The sequence below is a fragment of the Brassica rapa genome, chromosome A01 (genome assembly GCF_000309985.2).
Source record: "Brassica rapa cultivar Chiifu-401-42 chromosome A01, CAAS_Brap_v3.01, whole genome shotgun sequence".
Lineage (NCBI taxonomy): Eukaryota > Viridiplantae > Streptophyta > Magnoliopsida > Brassicales > Brassicaceae > Brassica > Brassica rapa.
In genome coordinates, this window is record NC_024795.2 from 5,801,679 (window position 1) to 5,808,804 (window position 7,126).

Genomic DNA, 7,126 nt, shown 5'->3' on the forward strand with positions numbered 1-7,126 from the left:
AAAATATTTTAATTTTAATAATTTAGAGATATTTTATTAATTATATTTAAGTATAACAGTTAAAAATAAAATAATTTAAAACATAGTAATGTTTTTATTTTAAATAATAGCCACTATATTTTGATAAATTTTAATGGTAATTTTTTTTAAAATTATTATTTTAAAACAATGTATTGCTTATTTTATAAAAAGCTAAGAATATAGCATAACTAAAATTTAAAAACTAAAAACCAAAACCAAAAGCTGAAAATCAAAAACCAAAATCTAAAAGTTAAAAACCAAAAACCAAAAACCAAAAACCAAAAACCAAAATCTAAAAGTTAAAAACCAAAAACCAAAATCTAAAACTAAAATCTAAAAACCAATAATCAGAAACTAATGGAAACAATCATCACCTGAATCTATTTGCATAGTGGATTGTACTACTAACTATTTGGTCAACATACATATGGATGGTATGGTATGTATTGTCTATAGACTTTTGTCCCAATCATATAATCTTGTAGCCATTTATTTAAATAAATGGATCTTAAGTGGAGTATGCGTCACCAGTCATAACTCATACTATGGGCTGATTGACAGTTTTTAGTTTTTCCTTTTGTCGATTACAAGTAGGATAACGTTGTTATATTTCTTTTCCAGTACGATCAAAATATTCCAACGTAATACAAAATTGACGTGATAGAATAATATTTTTTTGTTAATAACCTGTGATGCATCATTGGTTGTTGTTTTCGGTCAGATAATAAAATTGAAAGTACAAAAATACTAGAAAAGTCAAGTTTCTCTCTAAACGCTCTGTCTCCTCTCTAGAGTACAAACAAGAGTAAACTGTTCCGGTGGCCGGTGAACAATCGCCACCGGTCGCCACCCCGTTTCTTTTATTTTTTGTTTTCTTGTATTATATTACTCTTGTCCTTTTCGATCTATAGATCGATAGCTTTCTTCGCTTGGCGATACTAGTCTCTTCCGGTTAGCGGAATAAAATATTTCGGCTTTGTCCGATCAAATTTTCCGTTTGCGGAATTTGTTTTCGGCTTGATCCGATCTCTTTTTGTTGTGTTCTTAGCTCTTATCCTTTTGTTCTTCACTCTTATTCCATCTGTTTCTTGAGAATTAATTTTCTTCTTATTGGCATGCTCAACTCTTGATTCAGAATAGGAATAAATCTTCGCAAGTAAAGAAAGTGGAGTTTCCATGATGATCAAGATAGAGAGTCAGAAGATGCTAGTGAGATTTGAAGCAGAAATAGAAGAGTTGGAGCTGTCGTATGACAAGCGTTCCGACAACGTTCTGTCTCAGTCTTATTGAAGCCTCTTCGCTGGAATTAACCTTAATATTGGAGATGAAATCCTTACTGAACAGATGAAGATTGAAGGAAACCAGAGCAAACAAGCAGTTCAAGTGGAGTCAGAGATGATGAACGAGGTTGATGGGCAAAGTTCCGGTGACGTTTCTCTTTCTCTGTCCAAGGAAGCGGTGGCGTCCAAGAAGCAAACACGTAGTATACACGTGTTAGGTTTATGTTCATCTTTATCTTTTAATCTTGGGCTCACTTTGGGCTGATTGTATAATCTAAAATCCTTGAACTTCTTGTATGGCCCACTGGGCATGATTTTAATAAAACCAAAAGTTGACAAAAAAAAAGTACAAAAATACTAAAAAAAAATAATTTAATTTTCTTTTCGCTTTTGGGGTCAAATTATTCACAGTATTTCCAAATTCAGTTAAGACTAGTTTCCCGTTAAAGTTCGGCTCCGACTGGTGACCTTTTCGGGAACACGAGGAACGAATAGGAAAGGAATGTATAGGAATAAAATTGAAGGAATGAAAAGGAATGTTTGTTCCTTATCAAATTTAACAAGGAATGTTTTTGTTCTATATTTCTCTACAAAAAAAGGAATGGAGAGGAACAAGAAGGAAAAACTATTCCTTGTGAATGGTGATTTTTTTTAGGAATGATAAGGAATTCAGTGTTCCCCTTTGTTCCTTGGTCACCATTCAAAGCCGAAGACATTGACCACAGGAAAAAAAACCTCTATCGGAGGAAATTATTTACCTTTCTTCCATCTATCGTGTATAACGTTTCAATGCTAACATACAAAATTTGAGGCTCACATGTTTTAGTCATACGTACGTGCGTGCACCCAAGCTATATGTTTTGAAAATACATAGATATGTGTTTTTTCAGAATTTATGCTTATATGATGCGCCATACATGAAATGGTATACGTAAGCTTCACGATTGTTATACCAAATCAGTAAATAGAATGATTTGATTTCATATTTTATCATACCACTTAGTACCCTAACATCTTTACATATTACTACTGATCTATGAAAACTGAAAAGCTATACATTTCCATATCAAAACCTTAAAATAAACTTACAATAATTGAGATGCTTCATCCCTTATATATTAATTGAGGAACATTTGAAAAGATGTAACCTCAATTTTGTATTAATTAAAAGAGGCCCCAATGCATAGGTGGCACTCAATTAGGTAGTCAATTACATTCAATTGAAAAATAAGTAGGTCCACATTCGATTTTTATATGTTGTTAGATACATAAGTTGATCAAACTATATGATATAATGATATGATATGATATTTTCTTTCTTAAATAAAACCTACGGAATTACCATAAATGACTAATATATATATGACAATTAATGAGTTTAATAATAAAGATTTGATAACAATGTATATCTCCTCCATCATTTTTTGTTTAATTTTATATTATTAAAATAAATTAAACAATCAAATTAGCTATAAAAATAAAATTTAGATTTTTTCGTATATGTTATATTTTGAATTTTTAAAAACGACAATAAATGACTAAAACTATTAAAATTATTATGTTAAAAATTAATGATCAATGGTTTAACATTTTTATTATAAGAAGATACACATGATTTTAAAACCATATGAGTAAAAAATATCATTTAATAATAAAATAAATAAATATATATATATATATATATATATATATATATATATATATTAAACACTATATACCATAAGATTACATAAATATTTTAATATTAAAACTTTCAATGAATTTTCAAGAACATTTATAAATTATAAACTTATTAAAGATTTCAGATTGAAAATTTTGTTATCGATGATTTAAATATTTTGTTATAAAACGATATGAACGATCATAGAACCGTATGATTATAAATTCTTATTTAATAAATAACTATACAAAATATACTATTCCTAGAAAAATAGGTTGGTCCATCTTAACTTATATTACACTTTTTATTAAACTAACTATCGAATTGATAAATAACGTACCAAAAAATGTTTTGCACTTTCCTTAAATAAAAGCTACGAAATTACCTAATATGATTAACGTATATGTGAAAATTAATTATAATGAATAATAAATATTTGATAACAATTTTTGTATCTTAGTTCTTTTTTTAATTTTATATTATTAAAATATATTTAAAAATTACATTAAATATATAATAAAAACATTTATAATTTTTCTTATATGTTATATTTTGAATTTTTCAAAACGTCTATAAATTATTAGAAATTTGAAGATCCCCACTCTGAAAATTTTGTGATCAATAGATTATTTTTTTTGTCATAATAAGTTACAAATGATCATAAAATTGTATTAATATGAACTTTTATTTAATATTATAAGAAGATACACATTATTTTAAAACCATATGAGTAAAAAATATCATTTAATAATAAAACATATATATTTATATATATATATATAGATTATACTATATACCATAAGATTACATAAATATTTTAATATTAAAACTTTCAATGAATTTTCAAAAACATTTATAAATTATAAACTTATTAAAGATTTCACATTGAAAATTTTGTTATCGATGATTTAAATATTCAGTTATAAAATGATATGAATGATCATAGAACTGTATGATTATAAATTCTCATTTAATAAATGACTATATAAAATATACTATTCTTAGAAAAATAGGTTGGTCCATCTTGACTTACATTATATTTTTTATTAAACTAACTATCGAATTGATAAATAATCTACCAAAATTTTTTTTGCACTTTCCTTAATTAAAAACTACGAAATTACCTTATATGATTAACGTATATATGAAAATTAATTATTATGAATAATAAATATTTGATAACAATTTTGGTATCTTAGTTCTTTTTTTTTAATTTTATATTATTGAAAGATAATAAAAAATCACATTAAATATATAATAAAAACATTTATATTTTTTCTTATATGTTATATTTGAATTTTTCAAAACGTCTATATATTATTAGAAATTTGAATATTTCCACTCTGAAAATTTTGTGATCAATAGATTATTTTTTTGTTATAATAATTTACAAATGATCATAAAATATAACGGATATGAATTTTTATTTAATAAATATTCAAACTAAATAATATATATATATATATATATATATATATATATATATATATATATATATATATATATATATATATATATATAAACACTAATGATTTAAAGCAACAAGATTGGCTGATCAATTTAGTCGTCGAGTTGAAATTTTTCAAAAGTATGTGAAAGACTAAAGTCAAAGTAAATATGGATTTAGAATAGTAGTTATATTTATAGAGAAAAGGAGGTTTCTCTCTTCAAAACTGAAAAGGCTTCATACTAAATTTTTTTAAAGAACAGAGAAAGATGCAATTAAAAACTCCAGTGACATTATTATATTCACCAGAAAGATGAAAATAGCCTTTTATTCTCATAGCAAAATTGAAAATTTTAGTCTATATTCATGTTAGGTGGTAAAACAATTAGGTCCCCAGTATCTACTTATTTATATATGCATCTAGAGGTCAATTAAAATAGTTAATTTGCAATCAAAACATAAGTAAATGGATGCGAATTAAGGAGGTTACACAAAGTTAGCTAACTGCAAACCTGAACTCAACGTCAATGACATACTATAACGTTTTCTTCCATATTAAAAACTTTTCTTTTAGCTTGTTTAAAGAAATGAGCTAAGTAGTATTGTAAAAAATTATTGAGACCGGTGTTTTTGTCATAAGCAAAATAAAGTTCACAAATCAAAACAATTTATCATGCACATCAACAAACATTTAAAGGTGGAACTCATAGTTTAATATGCATTGATAGTGTCTCCCAGCTAATAATGCTCACCTCATTTGAAAGGACATATAATCACATATTGGTTGTGCCAGGGCAACGATACAATCGGCAAATGATCTAGCCCTGATCTATTCATGAAATTCAGATCTATTTTACTATATTTTTTCTAGTCTCAAATCTTTTTTTTTGTCATTAATTTATACAGACTCATACATATTATGCTTACAGCAAAAAAAAACACAAGAATCAAACAAAAAATTGCTTAATATTTCAAATTAAACAAAGCAATGCTTAATGCATTGTGACAACTTACACTATTATTGGCTTCTTCGTCTTCTTTTTTTCACAAAGAAATTTTCATTTCAAAGATTTGTTTTTGTTGTTGTCAACAAGTTCATTTCTTTTTAATATAATTACTTCTGTTGTTTCTCGCCTTGTTTTGGTAGTTCTTGTCAATGATCTTCACATGCCAGCTAATTAAGTTTCTCTGATTTTCCTCACTAAATGATTCATTTCTATGTATTCTAGATGTTTTCCTGCACCATATACAGAAATAAATTTTTTTTTAATTTAATTATATTTAAAAATAAAATATTGTTAATATCCTAAAATTTATTATTTGCTTACTAATATTTTAATTTTAATTTATTTAACTAAATGTAAAAATTAAGATAAAATAAATAATTTTTATTTTATATTTAAGAATATATATGTGCATATTTAAAGTTATAATATTGGATAAATTTTTTTATCTATTTTGTTTGGTTAAAATATTAATTCAAATTGTATAAAATTAAGGAAAAAATTGTTAGGTATATAATAATCAAAACATAAAATCAAATAATTTTTTTGAAATTTTTTTGTAGATATGAAAAGGAAATTAATGATATAATGATTAAGATAACTACAATTAGAAAAATTGTATAAAATTTTGGAGAACTTTTTTGTAATAAAAAATTTATCATTATAAACATAAAATCAATAATATTTTGAGTTTTTTAAAATATTGTTATATTCATATTTCTAATATTATATTATTTAATGCTATATTAATGATGTTATATGAGTTATTATTTTATTTTTAAAAACTTATCAAAAATATAAATAAATATTAAATGTGAATGCCCATGTTATAATTAGCTTTAAGCTATATCATCATTTTCACTAAACCATATCATCTTTTCTTAATGAAAATGAATATAGTGATGACACATAAGCCAAATTCAAAAAAATCATTTCACAAATAATGTAAAAGAGATTTATTTTGATTTCTTTCCTCTAAACTGGTTTTCATTATGGAAGCCTCCTTGACCCAGTGGTTTTACCAAATGTCTATTAATGCTTTTACACTAGGAGATTTGAGTTTCAATTCCCATCAAATACCGTTATGCAAAATATTTGAGAAAAAACTTACCAGAAATCTTTAATATAGCGCAAAAAGTACAAAATTTATCGGCTGTCATATGTCCATGTAATATTTCTTGTAGTTGTAATGGTATAATTAACAAAAACAATTGGTTTTCATTGACTGAAAATTTATAATGATCTTATAGTTGAATATTTAAGTGTACATAAGTGATTTGACTGCAAATTTATAAAAACTGTGGAGACTTCATATTGTTTTATAGTCTTTAAAATCTTTGTTTTCGCAATCTTCAGTTTGACAGTCCTATTAATAATGAAAGGCATAAATTTACTTCTGGCCATGATTTTCCTCTCGCGTATATAGTTTGATCCTTGGTTTATTCAAAATGTGTTTCTAGCACATAGGTGTCTAGCCAATTATCATATCAAAGATGGATTCCAGTCTACAATCGAATTACATTACATACCATGATCAACAACATGGTTCATTCAGATAATAAAATAAAACACCAAACAAAAGTAATTACTACCCTTAAAAGCTAAAACCTTCAAATTATAATCATTGTTTAGTGTTCCCTGGCGACTTGTTAAGTATTCTCAGAAACAAAACCATTAACAATATGGTTCATGTCCAAAATCCTTGGGATGTACA